The sequence below is a fragment of the Triturus cristatus genome, chromosome 7, assembly GCF_964204655.1.
Source record: "Triturus cristatus chromosome 7, aTriCri1.1, whole genome shotgun sequence".
NCBI lineage: Eukaryota > Metazoa > Chordata > Amphibia > Caudata > Salamandridae > Triturus > Triturus cristatus.
In genome coordinates, this window is record NC_140590.1 from 1,125,212,489 (window position 1) to 1,125,225,742 (window position 13,254).

Sequence of the window (13,254 nt, forward strand, 5' to 3'; positions counted from 1 at the left end):
GCCATTTGGTTGTACGGTGCTGTCCTTGTATGTGACTTGGTACGAGTCGTACATGCGGTGGTGATGTTGGGGCCTGGGGTGCGCTCCGTACTTAGGAGGTTGTGTTGGGGGTAGGACCGGAACCTACTGGGGTGTACATAGACGGTGGTACGACACGTACTGGGGTGGGGGGGTGTACATTGACGGTGGTACGACACGTACTGGGGTGGGGGGTGTACATTGACGGTGGTACGACACGTACTGGGGTGGGGGGGTGTACATTGACGGTGGTACGACACGTACTGGGGTGGGGGGTGTACATTGACGGTGGTACGACACGTACTGGGGTGGGGGGGTGTACATTGACGGTGGTACGACACGTACTGGGGTGGGGGTACGACTCGAACGTACTGGGGTATCGGTAGACGGGGGGTACGACACGTACTGGGGTGGGGGGGTGTACATTGACGGTGGTACGACACGTACTGGGGTGGGGGTACGACTCGAACGTACTGGGGTATCGGTAGACGGGGGGTACGACACGTACTGGGGTGGGGGGGTGTACATTGACGGTGGTACGACACGTACTGGGGTAGGGGTACGACTCGAACGTACTGGGGTATCGGTAGACGGGGGGTACGACACGTACTGGGGTGGGGGGGTGTACATTGACGGTGGTACGACACGTACTGGGGTGGGGGTACGACTCGAACGTACTGGGGTATCGGTAGACGGGGGGTACGACACGTACTGGGGTGGGGGGGTGTACATTGACGGTGGTACGACACGTACTGGGGTGGGGGTACGACTCGAACGTACTGGGGTATCGGTAGACGGGGGTACGACACGTACTGGGGTGGGGGGGTGTACATTGACGGTGGTACGACACGTACTGGGGTGGGGGTACGACTCGAACGTACTGGGGTATCGGTAGACGGGGGGTACGACACGTACTGGGGTGGGGGGGTGTACATTGACGGTGGTACGACACGTACTGGGGTGGGGGGTGTACATTGACGGTGGTACGACACGTACTGGGGTGGGGGGGTGTACATTGACGGTGGTACGACACGTACTGGGGTGGGGGGTGTACATTGACGGTGGTACGACACGTACTGGGGTGGGGGGGTGTACATTGACGGTGGTACGACACGTACTGGGGTGGGGGTACGACTCGAACGTACTGGGGTATCGGTAGACGGGGGGTACGACACGTACTGGGGTGGGGGGGGTGTACATTGACGGTGGTACGACACGTACTGGGGTGGGGGGTGTACATTGACGGTGGTATGACACGTACTGGGGTGGGGGGGTGTACATTGACGGTGGTACGACACGTACTGGGGTGGGGGGTGTACATTGACGGTGGTACGACACGTACTGGGGTGGGGGGGTGTACATTGACGGTGGTACGACACGTACTGGGGTGGGGGGGTGTACATTGACGGTGGTACGACACGTACTGGGGTGGGGGTATGACTCGAACGTACTGGGGTATCGGTAGACGGGGGGTACGACACGTACTGGGGTGGGGGGGTGTACATTGACGGTGGTACGACACGTACTGGGGTGGGGGGTGTACATTGACGGTGGTACGACACGTACTGGGGTGGGGGGGTGTACATTGACGGTGGTACGACACGTACTGGGGTGGGGGGTGTACATTGACGGTGGTACGACACGTACTGGGGTGGGGGGGTGTACATTGACGGTGGTACGACACGTACTGGGGTGGGGGTACGACTCGAACGTACTGGGGTATCGGTAGACGGGGGGTACGACACGTACTGGGGTGGGGGGGTGTACATTGACGGTGGTACGACACGTACTGGGGTGGGGGTACGACTGGAATGTACTGGGGTGTCGGTAGACGGGGGATTTGACACGTACTGGGGTGGGGGTACGACTGGAACGTACTGGGGTGGGGGTACACGGGGGGTACGACACGTACTGGGGTGGGGGTTGGACTGGAACGTACTGGGGTGTACCTAGACGGGTGGGGGTATACATACACGGGGGGTACGTGTCGGACGTACGGGGGCTGGGGGGGGTGTTGGGCGCGTATGCGGGCACATGTCTCCATGGTTGCTATGGATGTTCGGTGCGGACGGTGTTTTTTTCCATACGGTTGTAGGCTCGGACGCACGGGATGGATCGTGATTCCTCGGTCGGACTTGGCTTTTCACGTTTGTAAGGTAAATCGTCCGAGGACGTGTCGGACACATTTTCCGACCGGAGGACGTGTGGGGAATGATTCCCAGTGCGGTTCGTATGGACTTTTTACCATGCGAATCGTGATTGCGAGTTCGTACGGCACTTGTTCGATTCGTACGGTAAAAAGACCCGATACGAGTCGCACGGGGACATTTTTTGCCGGATCGTGATCGGCACCTAACTATTCTCACTCCAACCTATATTTAATTAGAGTATGTGCTGGACACTGAACTAAATTAATTTACTATTCCCACTCCAGTCTATATTTAATTAAGATAAGTGCTGGTCACTAAACTTAATTAATTTACTATTCTCACTCCAACCTATTTTACATTAGAGTAGGTGCTGGACACTGAACTTAATTAATTTACTATTCTCACTCCAACCTATTTTACATTAGAGTAGGTGCTGGACACTGAACTTAATTATTTAACTATTCCCACTCCAGTCTATATTTAAATAAGATAAGTGCTGGACACTGAACTTAATTAATTTACTATTCTCACTCCAACCTATATTTAATTAGAGTATGTGCTGGACACAGAACTTAATTAATTTACTATTCTCACTCCAAACTATATTAAATTACAGTAGGTGCTGGACAATGAACTTAATTAATTTACTATTCCCACTCCAGTCTATATTTAATTAAGATAAGTGCTGGACACTGAACTTAATTAATTTACTATTCTCACTCCAACCTATATTAAATTAGGGTAGGTGCTGGACACTGAACTAAAATAATTTACTATTCCCACTCCAGTCTATATTAAATTAAGATAAGTGCTGGACACTGAACTTAATAAATGTACTATTCTCACTCCAACCTATATTTAATTAGAGTAGGTGCTGGACACTGAACTTAATTAATTTACTATTCCCACTCCAGTCTTTATTTAATTAAGATAACTGCTGGACACTGAACTTAATTAATTTACTATTCTCACTCCAACCTATATTACATTAGAGTAGGTGCTGGACACTGAACTTAATTAATTAACTATTCCCACTCCAGTCTATATTTAATTAAGATAAGTGCTGGACACTGAACTTAATTAATTTACTATTCTCACTCCAACCTATATTTAATTAGAGTATGTGCTGGACACTGAACAGAATCAATTTACTATTCCCACTCCAGTCTATATTTAATTAAGATAAGTGCTGGACACTGAACTTAATTAATTTACTATTCTCACTCCAACCTATATTACATTAGAGTAGGTGCTGGACACTGAACTTAATTAATTAACTATTCCCACTCCAGTCTATATTTAATTAAGCTAAGTGCTGGACAATGAACTTAATTAATTTACTATTCTCACTCCAACCTATATTTTATTACAGTATGTGCTGGACACAGAACTTAATTAATTTACTATTCCCACTCCAATCTATATTTAATTAAGATAAGTGCTGGACACTGAACTTAATTAATTTACTATTCCCAGTCCAATCTATATTTAATTAGGGTAGATGCTGGACCCTGAACTTAAATAATGTACTATTCCCACTCTAGTCTATATTTAATTAAGATAAGTGCTGGACACTGAACATAATTAATTTACTATTCTCACTCCAACCTATATTAAATTAGAGTAGGTGCTGGATACTGAACTTAATTAATTTACTATTCCCACTCCACTCTATATTTAATTAACAAAACTGCTGGACACTGAACTTAATTAATTTACTATTCTCACTCCAACCTATATTAAATTAGGGTAGGTGCTGGACACTGAACTAAATTAATTTACTATTCCCACTCCAGTCTATATTAAATTAAAATAAGTGCTGGACACTGAACTTAATTAATTTCCTATGCTCACTCCAACCTATATTTAATTATAGTATGTGCTGGACACTGAACTGAATTAATTTACTATTCCCACTCCAATCTATATTTAATTAAGATAAGTGCTGGACACTGAACTTAATTAATTTACTATTCTCACTCCAAACTATATTAAATTACAGTAAGTGCTGGACAATGAACTTAATTAATTTACTATTCCCACTCCACTCTATATTTAATTAAGATAAGTGCTGGACACTGAACTTAATTAATTTACTATTCTCACTCCAACCTATATTAAATTAGGGTAGGTGCTGGACACTGAACTAAATTAATTTACTATTCCCACTCCAGTCTCTATAAAATTAAAATAAGTGCTGGACACTGAACTTAATTAATTTCCTATTCTCACTCCAACCTATATTTAATTATAGTATGTGCTGGACACTGAACTGAATTAATTTACTATTCCCACTCCAATCTATATTTAATTAAGATAAGTGCTGGACACTGAACTTAATTAATTTACTATTCTCACTCCAAACTATATTAAATTACAGTAGGTGCTGGACAATGAACTTAATTAATTTACTATTCCCACTCCAGTCTATATTTACTTAAGATAAGTGCTGGACACTGAACTTAATTAATTTACTATTCTCACTCCAACCTATATTAAATTAGGGTAGGTGCTGGACACTGAACTACAATAATTTACTATTCCCACTCCAGTCTATATTAAATTAAGATAAGTGCTGGACACTGAACTTAATAAATTTACTATTCTCACTCCAACCTATGTTTAATTAGAGTATGTGCTGGACACTGAACTGAATTAATTTACTATTCCCACTCCAGTCTATATTTAATTAAGATAAGTGCTGGACACTGAACTTAATTAATTTACTATTCTCACTCCAACCTATATTACATTAGAGTAGGTGCTGGACAGTGAACTTAATTTATTTACTATTCCCACTCTAATCTATATTTAATTAAGATAAGTGCTGGACACTGAACTAAATTAATTTACTATTCTCACTCCAAACTATATAAAATTACAGTAAGTGCTGGACAATGAACTTAATTAATTTACTATTCCCACTCCAGTCTATATTTAATTAAGATAAGTGCTGGACAGTGAACTTAATTAATTTACTATCCTGACTGAAATCTATATTTAATTATGGGATTTGTTAAATTCTAAAATATATTTAAATTTTCTAAATAATTTTTTTTTTTTAAATTAAAAAATATAGAATCATTTTAAATTAACTTCCCACCCTTATCCCCTATAACCCAACATTCCGCTCCTAAAATTATTTGTAAAATTCTAAATTAAAGTTACAATTTCTAAAATATTTTAATAAAAAATTAACAAATATATAAACATTTTTAAAACACTTCCCACCCTTATCCCCTATTAACCAACATCCCACTCCTAAAATTATTAGTAAAATTCTTAATTTATTTCACAATTTCTAATTTTTTTTTTGTTTAAATTAACAAATATATAAACATTTTTAAAACACTTCCCACCCTTATCCCCTATCAACCAACATCCCGCTCCGAAATATATTAGTAAAATTCGAAATTTAATTTACAATTTATACATATTTTTAATAAAAAATTAACAAATATATAAACATTTTTAAAACACTTCCCACCCTTATCCCCTATAAACCAACATCCCGCTCCTAAAATTTTTTCTAAAATTCTAATTTTAATTTACAATTTCTAAATTAATTTTTAAAAATTTTAAACAATATATAAACATTTTTAAAACACTTCCCACCCTTATCCCCTATAAACCAACATCCCGCTCCTAAATTTTTTTCTAAAGTTCTAATTTAATTTACAATTTCTAAATTAATTTTTAAAAATTTTAAACAATATATAAACATTTTTAAAACACTTCCCACCCTTATCCCCTATAAACCAACATCCCACTCCTAAATTTTTTTGTAAAATTCTAAATTTAATTTACAATTTCAAAATAAATATTTTTAAAAATTAACAAATATATAAACATTTTTAAAACACTTCCCACCCTTATCCCCTATAAACCAACATCCCGCTCCTAAAATTATTTGTAAAATTCTACATTTAATTTACAATTTCTCAATAAATTTTTTTTTAAAATTAAACAATATATAAACATTTTTAAAACACTTCCCACCCTTATCCCCTATAAACCAACATCCCGCTCCTAAAATTATTTCTAAAATTCTAAATTTAATTTACAATTTCTAAATAAATTTTTTAAAAATTTAAACAATATATAAACATTTTTAATACACTTCCCACCCTTATCCCCTATAAACCAACATCCCGCTCCTAAAATTTTTTTTTAAATTCTAAATTTAATTTACACTTTCTAAAAAAAATTTAAAAAAAATTAACAAATATATAAACATTTTTAAAACACTTCCCATCCTTATCCCCTATAAACCAACATCCCACTCCTAAAATTATTTTTAAAATTCTACATTTAATTTACAATTTCTAAATTAATTTTTTTTTTTAATAAACAATATATAAACATTTTTAAAACACTTCCCACCCTTATCCCCTATAAACCAACATCCCGCTCCTAAAATTAAATATAAATTTCACATTTTAAATAAAATTTACTAATTAAATTTTACAATATATTAAAAAAATAAATTAACTTTTTTAAAACACTCCCCACCCTTATCCCCTATAACCCAACATCCCGCCCCTAAAACAATATAAATATTTCTCATATTATATACATTTTAACTATTTATACAAACAACTTCAAAATATTTACTAAACACACAATGACGATATTTTCACATGTCGATATTATTACTAACGATATTACTTACATCGACATATAAGTAAAAAAAAAACGATATTTTTCACATCGATATTATCTATTTCGATATTTTTAACATTCGATATTTTTGACTCGATATTTATGTCCCTCGATATTAAAAAGTCGATATATAGACTGCTCACCCCAAGCCCCTGCAGCACCTGCGTCAGGTACATCTGTGCCAACCCCCACCCCCATTCCTGCCACATCCCAGGAGACAACCAGGAGCCCTGCTCGCACTGAACAACACAGCCAGTCTGACCAGAAGGGACAAGGTTCTCCGGGCACCCAGGAGGAGGCAGACGACCACGCTAATGCCATCCCTCAGGGGTCCCGTAGACCTGATGTGCCCACAACGGCAGGCCCGGCTTGTGTGGGCAGGGGTGGTGGGAGTGGAGGCAGGCCGAGGCGAGAACCTGACCAGCCAGCTGAGGGAACCGGTATGGCACACATGCGCCACATCCTGGACACATACAGGCGTGACACCAGGGGCTTCAGCCAGGTTGTGTCGAGCCTCACAGACATCAAGGGGACCCTCGACGAGATGAAGAACCTGCAGGCCGAGCAACATGCCAGTCAACAACAACACCAAGGACGGATGGAGGCAAGACTGGCTGAGCTCCTGGCGGTGCAAACGGACTAGAGCCGTTCACTCTGTCGGATCGCTGACAACATGGGCAACCCTCCCTGTGCCACCAGGCGAAGACCACCACCAGCCACAGGGAGGGAAGAGGAGGAGGATTCGTCCGACGGAGCATCACAAGCATCGTCAAGGCCTGCATCTGAGGGTCCCCGGAGGAAGGTGGGCCGTCCACGGAAAAGACCGTGAGAGTCAGCAGACCATCCACATCTCCCAGGTCACCTGGCCTGGCACCTGGCCCTCTGGCGCAACAGCACCACCTCACCCAATGACATTCTCTGCCACATGGACTTGCTGGTCACAGTCTAACCAATGATGACCAACACTGTGGTCTGGACTCTGATGACTCCAACTAACAAGGATTCCATCTCCCCCTGTGAACTTTGGATTCAATGCACCCGGTAGAGCACCTTACTTCATCCACCAAAAGACTTACCCCACCAAAAATAAATACTTTATTTTGTCATTTGGCATTATTCACCAACATATGTGTGTGTAAATGTCAAACTATGCCTGAGTGTTGAACTAACTCCACACATCCATACCCTGGGATCGGAGTCTGGTACAGGACACACATGGGTCACAATGTATCATTCAATGCAGACATGGAGCACAATACTCACCTGTGATGGCCTCAAGCTGCTGAGGTGGTGCTAGGGAAACTGTGAGGACACACCTATTTGGAAGAGTAACATTAAGGCATAGAGGTCATGCCTCATTTGGAGGTTCCTGGGGAGGGAGTCCCAGGTATGTGTTCCTAGGTGGGAGAACTATGTCCTGCATGCAGGAGTACGGTGGATCAGAAGAATGGTGGCCAGGTCAAGGTTGGATGCACGGAGATGGCACTACGGGGTCTCTGATGACAGTGGTACAAGGTTGGTTTTGGGTCAGGGTTGTGGCCTGCCTCCTGAGTGTGGGTGAGGAGTCTGAAGGTCATCCTGCAGCACACAGTGATCCACTGCAGCTATCTCTGCTGGACGGTGATGTGGCTGGGGCGCGGGATGTTGACGCTGAGGTGTGCAGATGCAGCCTGGATGTGGACAAGTGTCCCTGGATTTTGGATGTGGCTGCTCCGTAGAGGGCAGGGCAGTATTTGACATGGATGTTGTCGTGGACATGGGGGATGGTCCGTCTTACCTTGGAGTGGATCTATCTGGGGATCATGTGCATAATGCTGAGGGTGTTGCAGTGTGAGGTACAGATGCTGGTGATTACCATGGCAAATTAGAGCAAGCAATCCATGATGCACAACATCTTCTGTGTGTGGACACTGGGTGCCTGTGCGGGGCTTCTGTGGGTGGGACACAAGCAGTTGAGCCAGCTGTAAGGGGACAATCCTCAGATGTTGACCTCAGTCCTGTACAAGTCCAGCCTCAGGTGGCTGCTGTTCTGCCATTCATCTATGGATCCCATGCAATCTTGAATATTGGAACTGGAAATGTCTGCATCCTTGGTGAGGGTGAGGAGCGCCTGGCTGTCAATGGCATACGAGTTGATGATGAGGTCGTGTGCGCATGTGATGGTGGATAGGGACACATTGTAGATTGACAGGCTGAAAGATGATACCTGGGCCATGTGCCTCACGACGAAAGCATACTACATACCGAAGCCTTGAGTCCCACTCCCATGGCCTTGCAGGGGTACAGATCCGGTAGGGAGTAGGAGGGACATGACCTGGTGGGTGTGACAGGTCCTGGAAGGTGTGACAGCGCTGTGTAGGCAGTCGGAGTTGCAAACTCATCATGCAAAGGTGTTGTGTGTGCGCTCAGTGCATGCCTGAGAGCAGGCGTGAGATGTGTGGATGGACCTTGCTTGGAGGGTGGCTGCAACATCACACTGTAGTGTGATGTGGGTCAAGCAAGGACCTGAGGGTCGTGTAATGTGCACGTTGCATGTGCAGACGGTCCAGCCTTTGGTACCGCATGGCCGCAACTGTGGCACAGACAAGCCGAAGACAGCCAAATGAATGTGTTCAGGGAGGAGCACCTTTGATGTGTGTATGTTGCCAAATCTGGAAACTACGTGTGCCCTTGCTGCAGTGGCTGCAACAGCAGGCGGCATGTCCTGGGAATTATGCCACAATATCCACACAAAGACTAGTATGTCAGAAAGGACTACTGCAACAGGTGTATGTCAAGAAAGGAGTTACCGGTTTGCAATGGCACACCCAGAGACAAAGGATGCACAATCACCAAAGATGACTGACACCGGATCATGAAACTGAAGGCCCAGCTGCGCACAGGAAACACACTCCAGAAGGTATTGACGGCCCGTGGGGGGGACTAACATGCCAAAACACATACACAGCCATGGACATCATGCACAATAGAGAATCAAACACATGAAGAACAGCATGCAGGTTGCTAATCTACACATAGACTCATATGCACAAACCTTGACAACCATGCCAGAGATGCCGAATGCACAGTGGCAAGAGACCTGCATTGACAGAGATGAGGCACCTTGGAGGCTAAGGAACACCTTTATTACTCAGGCTCACACCTATGCAAAAGCATCAACATTAACAGACTCACAGTTCTATTGGATTAACATGTGGGACCTACACCGGACGCCCCCTTTGCACCACAGATGCTGTAAATCCATTGTACTGGCACACAAGTGAAGGGGTTGAGCCAAACATCCCCTGCTGCACACGGAGAGGCTGCAATTCACCATTGAGCATCATATGGGGATGTCCCGCAATATGTCCACCCGTAGCCTCCCGTATGTTTCCGAGGGAAGTTGCACACACATTGATGCCTTCATCACAAACCACAATCCCATAACAGATGACTGTCACGAAGTGTGACTATCAATTCATGTGAGTCATGCCACATGTCATGTGCCCCATGGTGAGTCGACATGTATGCATAGTAACATAACCTGCACAGGAGCAGTGCCCACACATTACAAACAACTACCACACCCAAAAAGCCTTGCTGCAATCTTTACCCAAAGGAGAATTTTCACCATGTCCGTGCATGTAACGCTGATTCAGCACACGTTGCAGCAGCACAACGATGCCACGAGCAGACAGCATGCACAACTACCTGGGGATGAGAAACACACAAGAAGTCAGGAAAAACATAGTCATCCGCATGCATGGTCATGTACTCTACATGAATAAGGTTGACACCATGCCAGTTGTCAATTGAGTGTGTCAGCTAAAATGTGTGGAATGACATCAGCACTCGAGTGACACATCAGCACACACCTCAAAGTCACTTAGCATACAGTCAGCTGGACACACACATTGCAACACATGCCACACAAGGCTCAAAGCGTGCACACTCAGACCCAGGGACTCACCAGTATGAGAAGAAATTGCGTATGAGCTGACTCCAGATGTCCTCCTCCTCCTCCCCCTCCTCCTCCTCCTCCTCACTTGCCTCGTGACCAAGGCCGTCATCCTCCACGGGTGGATGTTCCTGCTCATCGGGATCCAGGATGAGTGGCACAGCTTTCTCCACTGCCATGTTGTGCAGCATGCAGCACACGAGGAAGATTTTGCAGACCTTCACTGGTGCATATGGGAGGGACCCGCCGGTTTTGTGGAGGCACCGGAATCGGCTCTTCAGGAGGCCAAACGTCCTCTCAATCACTCGCCTGGTCTGCCCATGGGCGTTGTTGTAACGGTGATCTGCAGCTGTTCTCGGGTTACGGAGAGGCATCACCAGCCATGGCATGTTGGGATAGCCAGAGTACCCTACATGGAAACATCATGTAAAGAAGTGGGTCAGGAGATACAGTCACATACTAAGATACCGCTGAATACTGGACAAACAGAGTCTACTCACCAACAAGACATGCTCATTCGTTGTGCAGCTGCAGCATCATTTCTGGCACCCTGCTACGCCTCATGGTGTAGGCATTGTGTGCTGACCCTGGAAAACGTGCACAGACGTGGGAAATCACCATGTTAGCAAAACATGTGTCCCATCTGTGGTAAATATTTAATTACCTGTACTATTTTTTATGCGGTAAAGTCTAGTAAGAATAACTCAGTAAAAATAAGAGGCAGAATCCGTGGTATTAGAGGTTCTAAAAGGCTTTATTCCTTTACAAAGGAATTATAATTCGAATTATGGCATTTTATTCCATCACCACGAAGGTTCAGGAAGGGATAGGCAATACATTATTGACAAGTAATGATATATATAAGGAAAGCATTACATTGAGACAGATGCAGGAGGCGTAACAGCTGATAATGCAGATAAGAATACACATACGTAATGAAAAAGGCGTATATTAGAAACGTCATTAAAAGTGATGTCACAAGTGGGTGGATCCATAGGAGAATCCTGCAATGTCAGCAGAAATACTTGGCAGAGATGCGCACGCAGCCGCATGATGTGTGATTGACGTGTAACTAGAGGGTGAAGGGGACTTGACATTTAGCTCTACATGTGGAGACAGAAGTCTGGGATGTCAGGTCAACCTAATCCCAAATCATATCTAATATCTTATGTTTAAGGAACTGTATTATCCAAAAGGAAAGGTCTTTCGGACAGAATCTATTCTATACTAACTGTTAGTGCGTGTACAAGCGTCTAAGTGTCGACATAAGAAGCGAGGGGGCAGGAATCTTCCATGGTAACAGGGGCTATGAATTACTTGCATGAAGACAGTGAGGCCGGGCCCTTTGCTCGGTAGCTGGAAGGATGTTTACCTAAACTACAAGACAGGAAGGCATTTGATGAGGAGCGGAGCAGATAACTTGAAGGCTGAATACAGTTTTTTGGCAGGCAACAGGCCGAGTCAGGCACCGTGAGCCGCGTAGGGAGTAGGACAAAGTTCATGGGTACAGATGCAAACTCAGGCTGGAGCTTTCAGAAGCAGAAGGCAGGAAAAGACTTGATGACAGGATTCAGGGCCTACTCGTCTGAACTGTAAAACGTGAAAAGTATACCATATAAAGTCGGTGGCCAATCATACTTAGGAATGGAATATCCGACCCATTCATGGCGGATCTGAAAGAGGACATGTTAACGTTGGACGCACATGTATTTGCATCTTCATAGCTGGAACTGGAGGGAACATACATGTACTTGTAGCATGTACATGGAGCCGTTGGGGTCTAAGATAGGGGACATAATTGATCATAAAATTCATATTTCCTCATTCCCTCCTTGTCCCCTACGGACCCTTCATGAGATATCGATCTTCAGTAATCCATCAATCTGTTCATATAGCATCATTTGCTCTTCTTTCTTCTTCCGGGATTTTGAATAAAAACTCGAAGGCGGGATACACGATGTGGCACACAGGCCGCAGATCGCTGGCCCACACTGTAGGCACAGACAGCAACTGAATAGTATGAGAAAGCCAATACCTAGGAATGATAGAATCCTCCATCCCCAGGCTGACAACACGCTCCAGAACCAACCGGACCAAGTCCAGGTGCCTGGATTCTGGTGTATCTGGCTTGCAATCTTATGAAGACGAGTTATGGCTTTATATACTGACGGTGCGTTTTCTGGAATGAAAACACAGCAACTTGATCCGATGACCCTACAAGCTCCGCCCCTATCAGCCAGGATGACGTCAAGGACAAGACGATTTTGAAGAACAACAATCCGCATCGCAGACTGCTCCTCGGTTAAGTTGCCTAGGGCGGAAGTAGTTTCATTCACTACTGCTTCAAGGGTTCTAGTTAATCTACGTATCAGTTTACTATTAGTGACAACACCTATGTAGGGAAAGAAACCTTTATTGAAATCTGTGTATTGCTCCCATGCCGTTTCAGTATAGTCGACAATCGGGAGATCCCTTTGCTGTCTATTG